The following is a 14,829-nucleotide window of genomic DNA, read 5'->3' on the forward strand; positions in this document are numbered from 1 at the left end:
CCTCACCGTCTCTTCACCTTTTCCTCAGGCATCACCTGGGTCCTCAGGAAACCTAGTTCCCTAGTCAGCGTGGACGCAGCCCCACTTTGTCCTGAAGCCGAAACCCCAGCGAGTCCTAAGGAGACGGAGACCGAGCTCCTCTCGGCAGAGACGCTGAGCAGGGCGTCCTACCCGAAGTCCCCCGCCCCCGCGCCTGAGGCGGCTCAACTCCTCTCAGCTGCGCTCCGAATCGAGTTCACAGGGAACGAGCATGCGCTGTGGGTCAGAGAGGCGAACTCGCCGCCACCCGGTGGTCAGTTGCAGGAAGTGCAGGCCGCGCCTCCCTCACAGGTCACTGGAGGCAGCGCGTCCTACTGACAGGACTGCTGAATCCATTAAACTGGAAATTCAAACTAAAATGGAGTCTCTATCCCAAAAGCTTTCTAAAATTAGTTAAGGAACAATTAGTTGGAAACCATTTAGAATGAAGTGAATGTAGATGCAAACTTTACAACTTATACCAAATTCACTCAAAGTTATTCAGAGGCAAATTTTATTTTAGTTTATAATTTATTTTTGGCTGCGTTGGGTCTTCATTGTTGCATGTGGGCTTTCTCTAGTTGCGTCGAGCGGGGCTACTCTTCGTTGCGGTGCACGGGCTTCTCATTGCGGTGGCTTCTCTTGTTGGGGAGCACGGGCTCTAGGCGCGCAGGCTTCAGTAGTTGTGCCGCGCAGGCTTAGTTGCTCTGTGGCATGTGGGATCTTCCCGGACCAGGGCTCGACCCGTGTCCCCTGCATTGGCAGGCGGACTCTTAACCACTGCGTCACCAGGGAAGTCCCCACAGACAAATTTTAAATACAAAACTATTCAAGGGGCTTCCCTGGTGGCGCAGTGGTTGAGAATCTGCCTGCCAATTCAGAGGACACGGGTTCGAGCCCTGGTCTGGGAAGATCCCACATGCCGCGGAGCAACTAGGCCCGTGAGCCACAACTACTGAGCCTGTGCGTCTGGAGCCTGTGCTCCGCAACAAGAGAGGCTGCGATAGTCAGAGGACCGTGCACCGCGATGAAGAGTGGCCCCCGCTTGCCACAACTAGAGAAAGCCTTCGCACAGAAACGAAGACCCAACACAGACAAAAATAAATAAATTAATCAATTAAAAAAAAAAGCTGTCTCTCAAATTTAACTTCCAGAATATATTCAGGAAAAACGCATACACCCTTTTTGGCCAACCAAAGAAGCAGGCAATGCAAATCAACACTACAAAGAGGTATCACTTCGAATCAGAAAAAAGGACCATCCTCACAAAGGGTAAAAACCAAATATGCAGGACAAGGAGAGGAGAAAAGGGAGCCTTGTTACGCTGAAGGGGGAATGTAAATTGCCAATGGCCACTCTGGAGAAGTGTGCTGTGTTTCCTAAAACATCTAAAAAACAGAGCTACAAAGCATAGGGCGCTTCCACTCATGGGCCTATATGTTGGAAAAACCAAAAATCCACAGGACGCAGGCACCCCGTTTACTGCTGCTATGTTTACAACAGCCTCGACTTGGGTACAACTTAATAGTCCTTGGAAGGAAAAAATGGTGAAAAAAAATTTGGTACTTAAGCACAACGGAATATTACTCAGCCCTGAAATCAATGAAATGAGGCCAGTTGCAGCAACTCAGGGGGACTTACGTACAGTCATTGAGAGTGAAATAAGTTAGACAGCAAAAGAAACTTATCATAAGATATCACTTATAAAGGGAATCTAAAAATCGCCAAACATGAACTGAATTACAAACAGAACACCATCACACATTTACAAAACACACTTATGGCTGCTTAAGCGGAAAAGTGTGGTGCGGTGATGCATAAACCAGGAGGTTGAAATTGGCACAGATACCGTTCCATACACCAATAATGTAATCGCCAAGACATACTCATTGTTCAAGGAATTGGACTCAGCACACTATATTCACAGCAAAAACATATATCTGACTACTAGAAACTAAAAAAGAATTTATTGATGTCTCTCTGTAAGTGACTCAAATGGATGTACAGCACCAAGAAACACAACATTGCAAATCAGCTACACCCCATTATGAAAATTAATTATAAAAAAAAAAAAGACAGTGAGAGAGAGAGGAATTCTTACAAAATTCAATCAGGGGCTGTGATGCAACTGGACTGACCACATCTACACTCACAGCTGAATGGGACGTAAGGCTGGACACCCTAACCCTAAACCCTATTCCTAACCCTAACCCTAACCCTAACCCTAACCCTAAACCTAAACCCTAACCCTAACCCCTAACCTAACCCAACCCTAAGCCTAACCCTAACCCCTAGCCCTAGCCCTAACCCTGACCCTAACCCCTAACCCTTAACCCCTAACCCCTAACCCTAACCAAGTTCACAAGTAAACTTCTCGCCCACCTGGAGAGAGTGATTTAATTTTAAAGAGTAAAGACACAATCAGCTCAGTAATTGGCCACGGGGGCTGGAGGGGCCAAGGCTAACCTGAGCTGGAGGAACGTGGGTGCCGGCCTGGATGCTCAGAGGCCAAGGGCTGTTCTGAGAGCTGCTTGGACACCCGTGCAGATGGAACAAAGGATCCGTCCAGTCCCAAGAGGACACCACCAGCCCTCACAAACGCAACACCAGACTTCCCTGGTGGCGCAGTGGTTAAGAATCCACCTGCCAATGCAGGGGACACGGGTTTGAGCCCTGGTCCGGGAAGATCCCACATGCTGTGGAGCAACTAAGCCCGTGCACCACAACTACTGAGCCTGAGCTCTAGAACCCGCGAACCACAACTGCTGAAACCCACGCGCTTAGAGCCTGTGCTCTGCAACAAGAGAAGCCACCGCAATGAGAAGCCCTCAAATTATGAAAAATGTTGTTAGAGGATGGATGGGAAAGGTGGTATCTTTGGAGCAACAGAATCATATTTTTTTCCGGTATATTCCGAAAAATAATTCTATTGATACCCACAGTTTTTAGTACCCAAAAATGGATTTAGCCCTATATATTACATAAGTATATGTATATGCAATGTAATAAAATGCCTATAAACGTACTGAAAAACTTCAAATGGAATTTGGCGACGTGAGACTTTTCAGAAATTTCCTTGCGGCCCAGTCACGTCAAGAGCTGGGGGTTCGAATTCCCTGGCCACTTCCGGCTTCACACCCTCCCACCACACGCACAGTTAAGCTCTGGAATCGCGGACCTGACGAGAAACGCCTGCCTCTCTCACAAACTCCAAACGTACACTCACCGGCCAGGGCCCCTCACCATCTCCAGGCTGGTCCCAGCCCTGGCGGAATCACTTCCAGCCTTTCCTTCCCCGGTGGCGCACTCCTCCCATGATGCCCCGGGGCGCACCCCTCCCATGATGCCCTGGGGCGCACCCCTCCCATAATGCCCCGGGGCGCACCCCTCCCATGATGCCCCGGGGCGCACCCCTCCCATGATGCCCCGGGGCGCACCGGAAGCAACTCCTCACCTCTCTGGGAAGTTGAAACCGCCTTTCTTCTCGGCAGTTACCGGCTGTTTCCTTGGAAGTCCACGGCTGCTGATTTTTTTCACGTGTTTTCAATACTGTGATCCACCCACCCTCCCCGAACTAGATGGTAAGCTGTTTGAGAGAACCAACTTCTAATCCCCAATGCCTGGAACGGTGTCTTTATAAGCCATTTGCTAAATGAAGAGCAGCTAAACGTTTTGTTTGACAGAGTGAAGCAAAGCTGAGTAGAAAAACAGCAGATAACAGAGCCAACGCTCAGCAGAGAATATGGAAGAATAGCGTTACCTTTATAATAACAGCTGGCATTTAAAACCCTAAATCCTTACCTTAGTTTGCAAGGCTCTAAGCATCTGGCCCCTAGCCGCTTCTGCCACTTCATTCCTTGCTACTGTATCCCTGGCTCCTTTCATCCCTGCCCTACTGGCCTTTATTCTGTTCCTGTGCAGGCAAGTTCCCCTCCCAGAGCCTTTGCATTTGTTTCCTCTGCCTGGAATACTGTGCCCCGTTGATATTCTCCTGGCTTGCTCTTCCTCTAAGTGCTCAAATACCATCTCTTTAGAGAAACTTATCCTGATTGATCCATTTCAAACCCACACAGCCACTGTTTCCTTATCCTAATTTTCCTTTCCTTCAGAGAATTTATCACTAATTGACATTTGATATCTGTTTGTTTGTCGTCTGTCCCCACATACACACACACTAGAATAGAGTTTCCATGAGGGCAGAGACTCTGCCTGTTCTGTTCCCTAGTGCTTAAAATCTTCCCAGCATGTAGTAAGCCCTCAATGAATGTTTGATGAATAAACAATTGAATACGTGCATGCTCCCTGTTACCGGCTCTGTGCATTACAGCTTCAAAATTAGCAATTCCATATGTGAATTTCATCACCATCCTGGTTTTGTGAGAGATCTCAAGCTGGTTCCATCTAGCCCCATCTTGGTCAAGTTTGAGGATTTTGCCGTCATACCCCCAACCACCTTTTGGGTAGGGTGATAAATTTATCTGGGTTTGCCCAGGATTGTCCTGATTTTAAAACTGAAGTCTCAGGAATCTCTTCAATTCCAAGCAAATTAGGAAGGTTGGTCACCCTGCTTTGAGGTATCTAGGCTCCATCTTCCTCGTCTTGTTTTATTGTTGTGAGTGTGTGGAATGAGGGGGTGGGGGGTGGGGGGTGGCGGTGACTTAAGAGTGTTCTGGACCATCTGGAGAGGAAATTGGCTATATGTAGTGGGTAGAATGGGAGGGCTGGATGGCCAGTAGTGAGGCTGTGGTCAGCTGATGGGCCTTACCAAACAGCAACAAAAAAGAGATGAAAGAACAACATAGAAGATGCTGTCCTGGCTTCCAGAGCCCTCTGGCATAGGCAGTGGTTGGTACATTCTCTAGAGAAAGTTCCTGGCTTCTAAGTCTCAGGCTCTGCTGTTGCCATGGCCTCACCCACTCCATGTCACTTTCAAAAAGTAGCCTATCATGCATTTATTAACTCAGTTGTCACAAGAACCCCATGAGTTAGGTATTGTTATTATCCCCATTTTACAGATGAAGAAACTGAGGCTCAGAAAAGTAGAATAAGTTGCGCAAATTCAAATAGTTTAAATAGTGAAGTCAGGATTTGAACCTCAGTATTCTGACTCTCAAAGTCCACTCTTAGTCACTACATGATCATGCAGCTCTTAACAATGTAAATATGCATTTGGGCTATGCCTAGCCAAGGGGATAAAATCTTTTTTTTTTTTTAGGCTATGTTGTTTCATACCCCAACAGTTGAAATTAAAAGTAATTGATCACACGTTTCTTAGTTCTAATGAGGCTTTAAGCACTGAAGAAACCAACAAAAAAAATACAACTACTAGACAAAAAAGGGCAAATGACATAGACCCTAAGTCTCACAGGCATCAGTCAAGATTATGAGTCCAGATAAGAAAGTCTCCAGTTTACTGGACAGACCTAACTGGTAGAACTTCTTCTCTGAACACAATGTTCCCAGGCCATGCACACACTCTCTCCATGATATTTTCAGAGAAGGATGCCTCGTTTGCGTGTAATTCTGAGAAGCATGTATAATTCTGAGAGCGTTAGTGTCTTAACAGGATCTTGCAAAGCCAGAAACAGCTGTCTTGTAATGAAAACACAAACTGGACTTGGATTCAAACCAGACTTGTTCTAGCTCTCATTCTGCCACTTACTAGCTGTATGACTAGTCACTTAATCTTGCCAAGCGTCAGTTTTCCAACCTGTAAAACTGATAAATCTATGTCCTCACTGATTGAAGGAAAATCAGTTTAAATATTTTTCTGGATAATCCCCCATCAACTTTTTGCTTTGCAAAATTGTAGTGTAGAAATGCCAGCAGTATGGAAGTTTATGTATTGCACTTGAAAGAGTTCTGAACTAGCGCTCTTGGATCTGAGAGTAGAATGGGAAGGGGGTCTGTCTAATTAATTAGCATTAATTAGGTAACCTGTCCAGAACCTCAGTTTCTGATTCTGTAACATCAGGGTTAGATTAAGTAATATTCAAGGTTCCCCTCTAGTTCTGGATCTAATATTCTCACTCAATATTTTTAATTAGGCGATTAAATATAAATTTGTATCATTCACTAATATACCTGTCCTGTGACTTTTGCCCAGAAATTTCTGTTTCTGGCTGGGGAACTTCTTGCCGCTTTTGGAAATTTCATCTGTTACATAGCTCTTAGATAGTTGTAACGGGTAAGGGATGATCCTCCTATCAGCACAATTAACTGCCCTTTCTTCTCAAGTAGCCCTCTGCGGAATGAACTTGATTACACTTGTTTCCTGGGCCTCTCTATTTGGCCCTGCTGCTGCTTTCTCCATCCAAATCTGCATTTCCTCTGAATGCGCCTTACATAGTGATTGGTGGAGAGATTTGCTCCCAGGGAAATCAGGAAAACTTTTTCCTCCTCCTTAACACCTGCTCACTCCTTAATCCTTGCCTTCAAAGCTTCCACCCCCACCATCCTGCTGACATTAATGTCAGGATCACCTCTCTGACTGACCCAATGCCCTTTTCATGGTCCTCCTTTTCTCCATCTTCTCTGTAGAGCTTTTTACTATATCCTCTCTCTTGAAAATACCACCCTCTCGAAGATACCACCTCCCTTGACTTCTCCTGACACTAATAATGAAGTTCCCATCACTTTAGAGTTGACAAAATGATTTTGTAACAAGACTGGAGAAAACCCTCATTGACAGAACTCCTCTCACGGTTGGGAGAAATGGAATGTGAGCTGGGGACTACAGGGCATAGTGGTGGGATAAAGATGAAGCTCCCAAATGGAATGTGTGAGTACAAATAGGTGATCACCAAACTTTCTAAGGATAAAAGTGGTGTTCTTTACTTGAGGACTTTTATTTTGTTGAGTAACCAGATGAGTAGGCATGCAGGTCAATGGCAGAGCTAAAAGGCCCCATGTAACAGAGGAACAACTGAGTACACGTAGGGGTCGGGCAGACACCTCAGGGGAAGAAAGGAAATCAACCACCTGCATCAGTGTGACAGAAAATGGACTTCGTGGAAGTCATTGCTGATGGAAACTGAATACTTTAGGGGATGTAATATAATCCTCTTCTACTCTGCTCTACAAAATCTTCAGTAAAGCCTGCATTGCTCACTTATGTTTTTTGTGCTAGTGGATTATTTGCCAAGGTCTGTGTCAAGGTTGATACAGATTGAAGCATACTGTTTGGCACTGGCTGGAAAGAGACTGCCTGCGGAGACAGCCACATCTTGACAGTATCTCATTTGATCCCCACACTATCCTCATGACTTGGGCAGAAACAAAATTATGTTTCTGATTTTGCAGCGGAAGGAGAAAACATCACAGCTGCGAAGAGAGGTGATGGGACTTGCCATTTATGGCAGTAAATGACAGAAGTAAAATATGGATCCACGTGGCTCTTTTGACTCCAGCAAGATCTCACTCAGCTATTTGTTTACCTGAAGAATAACCTTTTTTTTTCCACTCTTTTTGTCTTCATTTCCGCCTCTCACCTCCTCAACATGCAGCCTTTCTCTGAGAACCCAGCTTCCTTAATAAGTTCAACTATCAACTGCATACAGGTGACACTCTCATACTCACAGACCTACATCTTCAGTCTTAATGTCTCCTGTATGTAAACTTTGAATCCTTATCTCTACCTACTTAGCTGGATATCACCATCATCTCAATCTCAATCTGTCCAAAATCGAAACTCATATTTCCCCCCCTTCACTATTTCTCCTGGGCAGGTATCATGCCCCTAGATTTCTAGGCTGCAATGAGGGCTGGATGAAAGGTAGGATCCTCTGATTCCTTTTTCCTCCTCAAACTCAGCATCATCAAAGTCTTGTGGATCCTGCCTTCAGGGTATCCCTTGGGTTTTCTCTCTCCTTTTACATCTCATTTCTGTACTGCTTAATCAAGGCCCTCTTCATTTTACACCATGATTATTTTTATATTCAATGCAAATAGATATTACTTGCATGTTTAATATTATGTTGAGAGGATTGTAATATATTAATGTGGGATAGGGCCTCGAAAAATAAGTCTAGAGGACTTCCCAGTGGTCCAGTGGGTAACACTCCACGCTCCCAATGCAGGGGGCCCAGGGTCGATCCCTGGTCGGGGAGCTAGATCCCACGTGCATGCCACAACTAAAGATCCCGCATGCCACAACGAAGATCTCACATGCCGCAACTAAGACCTGGAGCAGCCTAAATAAATAAATAAATGTTAAAAATAATAATAATAAGTCTAGAGCTCACAGAGCTCTTAAATGAGAGAAACATATTCCTTTCACCTCCTGGGGTTCTCTTTTTGCCAGGCCTAAACGGGACAGTGAGGCAGACAACTTCAAGCCCACACAATACTCTTCTTGAACCTACGGGATGGACCCGGAGATACCAGGGGACAATCACTGGGAAAGCCAGCCCTCTGGTGCTATGGAGAATTTTAACACACATCTGAATTTATAGAGTCATCCAGGGGTTAATTCTAACTGCCCACCTACTCCCATAAATCATATCAGAGCCTGTATAATCATCTTGGCAAGCTGTACACCGAGATTTTCTAAATAGTAGCTAAGTGGTTCTAGGACCTCAGGTTCTCGCTCTCCATTATATCCCACCATCAGTTCTATACTAAACTTCAGATATATGTGTGTGTCTACACACACACACACACACACGTTCACTTTTCTGCTTAAAACCTTGAAAGGTGCCCCAATGATCTCAGAATAATGTCCTGACTCCTTCCATGGGCATTGGGAGCCCATCACAGACAAGCCCAGCCCACTTCTCCAGCCTCACCTCCGTGTTACCCCCAACCCTTCCATCCAGGCTTGCCCATTCCACGTTCCTGAAACACACCCTGGGAAGTCTTGTTTCTAACCACAATCCCTACGTTCCCTAAGCCTGGAACCTCCTCCCTGTACTCTTAAAATCTGCCTCCTTTAAGAGAGAGTAGAGGATAGAGGAAAAGGCGAGGCTTTGGAATCAGCAACCTGGGATTCCAATTCTGGCTCCATTGCCTACTAGCAGTGGGGCCTTTTGGTCAATCACTTAACTCCCTTAGGCCTCAGTTCCTCATATGGACAATGGGAATAATAAGAATATAAACAGTATAACTCTCTAAGGCTTGCAGAGAAAAATAAACATAATAAAATGTACAAAAGTGCTATGTAAACTGGAAAGAACTACAAAAAGCATTATTATTATTATTTTTTATTATTATTATTATCTCCACAGTCACCATCCCCTTCAGATCTCTTCTCTCCTCCAAAGCAGTATCATTATCATTAATAACAATTCTGAGAATATTTTACATAAACAACATACCTTACGGGTTTTAAATACCTTGTCCATACATCTAGTCCATTGTGCATCTCACTCATCTTGGCACTTAACCTTGGAAAAGTAATTTATCTTTTCGTGTCTATGTACTCTCTTCCCATGTCCATTATCTCCTCCTTTGGAGCAATGTCCCTATTTCATATCTCCTTTCCCCATTGCCAGCACTCAAAAGGGATGGGCTTGCAAAAGTGAAAGGTTATAGGCATTGGCTCGAGAGCCAGAGAGGATTTGAATCCCATTTCTGCCACTTACTAGTTGTGTGGCCTTAGGCAGTTTATTTAAACTCTCAGTGGCCCACATTTCTTCAGCCATAAAATGGGAATGATGTTAGCACCTACCCCACAAAACTATTATGATGCTTAAGTGAGCCAATATGGATAAAGCCTGGCACGAAGTGAGTTCTTAATAAACTATTACTACTAAGTGAGACTGAGTCTGATTCCATTCTTTTCTGCCTTGTCACTTCAGCCCTCTTTCAACACAGATTCCCCATGAATCGTCCTTATTCATTTATACACAGGAACAAAATCTACTGAGCATCTGTTACATACAAAAGACTGTCCCTTGGATAAAAGCAGCTGTGTTTATGCCTGATCACTTTCTGTTGCTTTCTTCTGGGCCAAATGGTACTAAGAATGAGACGAGTTCTCTGTGGATTGCAGCCTTCAGCCTTCTCCTCTTGTTTTCTCAAGCAGGGAGTAAGATGGTGTTCCAACATCAGATCACCAGGTACAAAAAAGTTCTTCATATTTTTTTACTGAAAGGCTTCTCAGGCCCCTTAACATGCTAGTATTTATGGTGAATCTCCAGCAACAGGGAATAGAGTTGGCCACATTTCCTGAACTCATTTAGCCACGGGACCTTTTATTTCACAGTTTCTCTCAGAATCAGCATTCTGTCAAATCTACTTTGGAAAATGCTACGTGGAAGTCCTATTCCTATCTGTTTCTCCTTTGTCCACAATTTCATTTTGACTAATGCAAACTGTCCTTGGAAATGCCTCACCTATATGAGACTACCCACTGGAAGACTAGAGAATCTTTTTTTCGTTTGAATTGAAGTATAGTTGATTTACAATATTGTGTTAGTTTCAGGTGTACGGAAAAGTGACTCAGTTTTATTGTTTTCAGATTATATTCCATTATAGGTTATTACAAAATATTGAGTATAATTCAGTACACATTGATCATATACAACATAAACAAGTCAGACTGTATTGCTGTAAATGGCTCTAACTTCTGAAATGTATGGTAATTCCTACATAGTCAAACATTACTTATGTTTCAGCCAAAAAGCAACCCCGAGCAACCATAAGAGTTGTCACAAAGACCATGTATTTCCATTAGAACTTCTAGAACTTCCCATGGAACTTATGACTCCTTTTTTGTTTGTTTGTTTTTTCCTTTAGCTTGCTCATCTGTTTCCCATTCTATAGCAGATTAGAAAAAGGAAGAGTGGGCTCACAGAGGCAAACACACTAACCACAGACAGAATACAGCTGGGTACCTTGCCGTGAAGGTGTAGATATAAAAACTAGAAAGGTGACACAAAAATTCATTGCAACCTAGGAACAATTAGTGCAGGGTAAAATCCGCGAAGAAACTATAATATCCCTGACAACTTTATTACATCACCTCCCAGGCCCCTGAGTGATCAAGGAAAAGTTGAAGTCTATTCAAGATACTAGATTAAATAAATCAAGATAATATATAATATATTTTAGAAAGTTTTCCATCTACAATGGATTTTTTAACAAAATAAATTAATGGATAAGAATAGATGGGTTAGATGGACCTAGAGATTATCACACTAAGTGAAGTAAGCCAGACAAAGACAAATATACAATATCGCTTATATGTGGAATCTAAAAAAAAAAATGATAGAAATGAACTTATTTACAAAACAGAAGTAGACCTACAGATATAGAAAACAAATTTATGGTTACCTAAGGGGAAAGGGAGGTGGGGGATAAATTAGGAGTTTGGAATTAACACATACACACTACTATATATAAAATAGAAAAACAACAAGGACCTACTGTATAGCACAGGGAACTATATACTCAGTATTTTGTAATAACCTATAAGGGAAATGAATTTGAAAAAGAATATATAGATATATGTGTGTGTGTGTATATATATATATATATATATATATATATATATATATATATATACACACATGAATCTCTTTGCTGTACACCTGAAACTAACACAACATTGTAAATCAAATATACTTCAATTAAAAAATAACGTTTAAAAAAAAAGAATGGATGTGTTAAATGGCCAATCTTATGTTTTCCGGAGATTTCTGAGAAGAGGCGCACACCACCTCATGTTTACGATGCTGGGTAAAGGAGACGTACTTAGTATCCATGCTATTGATCATCCATCGCTTGACAATTCACCCTGTGGCTCTGCCCTTCACTGACCTTCTTAGCACACTCTGCCCCAGTTCTGCTCGGCCTCTAGGACTCTCTAAGTCTCAAAGATCTGTGTCCAACGTCAAAATCCCTACGCAGCTGACTTGGCATTATACAGCCTCCGCTGGTCATTTATCCAAGTAACTTAACAAGAGTGAAAGATCAGGGCTACGATGCATTTACATCTAAGGAGCAAACGGTGATCCCCCAATACAGCCACGTTAGAGTGCTGGGCTTGCGCATTTGGGAGTATAAAGGGAGCTGGGGGGCCACACTTTCGAAACTGCTTCGACCACAGCATCGCAAGGTAAGTACTCACAAGTGCCCGCTTTTTTGCTCCATGTAGCTGTGATTATACCTGATCAGGTTACCTGGAGAGGAGAGAAGGCAACACAGCAGCCTTTGCTGAGGGCCTACTAAGCGTAAGGAACTGTGTTAAGGGCAATATGGGAGACAAGATGGCGAGGACTTTCAAGAAGCTTCTACAAAGAGTATAAAAAGACAAGAATATAAGCAATTATGACACCAAAAAAAAAAAAAACTAACCTGCAGGATATAAAGCTGAATATAATACGTACTTACCCCTCTAATTGTTTACGTCAGTATTATAATTGCAGTTAGCAAATAAACATGCTAATTTGTGATATCTCTTCTGTGATTGCCTTGAAGTATTATTTAAAATTTTTGTGGTTGGTTATGTAAATTTTTTTCTTATGTCAGGATTTCTGGGAGATGATTGCGGGAAGAAATTCTCCCATGCATTTTATCCATCTCAGAATGCATCCTAGTTTGCTTATTAATGACCAGTTTCCAGACTGCTCATGCATGGCATGCCTTGTGGGCTTTGAGCTGGATCATGTCTGACACTGCAGGAGCATCCCTCAGAGGGATTCTATAGCTTTAGGAGCTTGCGATGCTTTGATTTCTGGCCACCATCTTCACCAGAATACCTTCTGTCATACATTCACAGGGTTAAGAGAAATCTTGGGGATTTTCTGGTCCATCTGTCTCATTTACAGAAGGAAACCAAAGCTCAAGGAAATTACAACAGCTACTTTACAGAGCTGGCATTAGAAAACCGAGGTTCTGCCTCCAAGTGTGATTTCGTTTGAACCAAGGATTCAGAATATGATACTTAATCATTTAATCTTTTCCTGAGAAAGTTGTGAGAATTTTAGGATATAGCTGGAGATTATTAGAGACTCATAAAAGGTAGAGACCAAGAGTACGTGACCAAAGTAGGAAAGCAAGTGTTGAAATGTCTCTTCCTGCCTAAATGGTATTTCACGACATGTTCCCCAGGTTCCATAAAAGTACTGTGTGGTAAATGGGAAGTTTAAGTTAAATTCGATATTGAAAATTATTCAGACTCTTATGGTATCCTGAGATCTTCATGTAGGTTATAAACTTCTGGACTGAGATTCCTTAGTCCCAAATAAGTTATCAGCTACCCTACCTTCATCTTCTCCAAGAGAATATAGGATATTTAAGAGAGTGCCCTTCCTAAACCTCTTAAAGAAGTCTTGCCCATAATTCACAACTTTTCTCTCATTGCCAAGGAATTCAACTTCTGGTCTAAAAGCATCCAAGTTACAATCCGGATCATTCCCCTCCCTCCTTCCTTTCTTTTTTGACCCCTCACGGCCCCCTACCCTCAGCCGGAAGCATCATTTCTCTAAGTCCCCATAACACTTCATTTAGACGCTTACAGAATTTGTATTATTCTTCCTTGTTCAAAGATTTATTTGAGAATTTCTCTTCACTGTTCCTAAATTTTGCATTCCTTTAGGGTAGAGAGTGTCTTTATCCTTTTTTATACCCCCTTAAGGAGCTGACATGGTACTTTGCACACACAGAAGATACTCAAAAAAATTGTTAATCAGTGCTGTAATTACCCAATTATTTAAAGAATGATGATTTCACCGAAGGGAAAAATGGAAAATGTATTTCCATCCCACACCATCCACTGTGTACTATTTAAATGTAGCTAAACTTAGAAAAGTACAATTTCTAGATTTATTTAAACTCTTCATAGTTCATTTGTTCTTTGTTTTGTTTAGTTTTCATTTCCGGAATCACTCTCTCAGAAGCCACTTCATTCCTGAAGGACACTAACCATTGCTTTGGAAACCAAGAAGGTAAGAGTCACTTTCATCTTGATTGGGAATACAATAATTGAAATTAGCAAACAGTGTTTTACACATTCTCATTCTTGCCACACTCATAGGAATCTGAAACTGATGAAATTAAAATCCATTACTTGAGTATTTCTAAAGGCAGATTACAAAATATGCAGCTAAGGAAGCAGGGCTTCCCAAATTTGCTCATCACACTAACAGGAATAAAACACACTGCAGAACTTTGACACACAAGCTCCAGGTCAATATACTTAGGTTGGCCCCAAACATGATGTTCGTAGGCTCAAGATTCAGTCTTCACACAAGTCTAACTTTGCTGTTTTTTGAGCAGAGGCCACACCCGTGAATCCCCTCAGCTGTGTCTTTACTCACAAATGATGCTGAGAGAATAAGGAGAAATGGATTCAAACCTATGTCCACTGTAGTAAAAAAAAAAAAAATTACTCCCCCACCTCAAGATTTGTGTTTATTGGAAGTAATTCTAGATGAATTAGGACCAAGGAAACCAAAGTATAATTAAGTCATGACCACACCATTGCTGACAAGATGCAGTAGCTGAGAAGTTCCCAGGAGAGGGCTGAAAGTTGAGAGCAGTGTCATAGCGCACTGACAGCAGTAAGGGGGGTTGGGGAGCACTCAGAAGGTGGTGCTGGAGGTCAGGGAGGCTGGGATGGCCATCCCCATTGGAAGACCCCTAAAGACAGGAAGAGAGGGACACAGCCGTGTAGGGCTGGAAGCAGGTCAAGCTCTCAAAACCAAGAAGCAGATAATTAGGGGACTTTCTGGGGGTAGAGTTTCCAGGGACACCATGAGTCATGCCAAGAGAGTTGGATGAGACCTAACAAGGGAAAGTTTTATCAGCCAAGAATACATGGTTTTAGCCCTGGGTCCCAGAGTACAGTTGTATAAATATGGGGACAAG

Source organism: Balaenoptera acutorostrata, unplaced genomic scaffold, assembly GCF_949987535.1.
Source record: "Balaenoptera acutorostrata unplaced genomic scaffold, mBalAcu1.1 scaffold_993, whole genome shotgun sequence".
NCBI lineage: Eukaryota > Metazoa > Chordata > Mammalia > Artiodactyla > Balaenopteridae > Balaenoptera > Balaenoptera acutorostrata.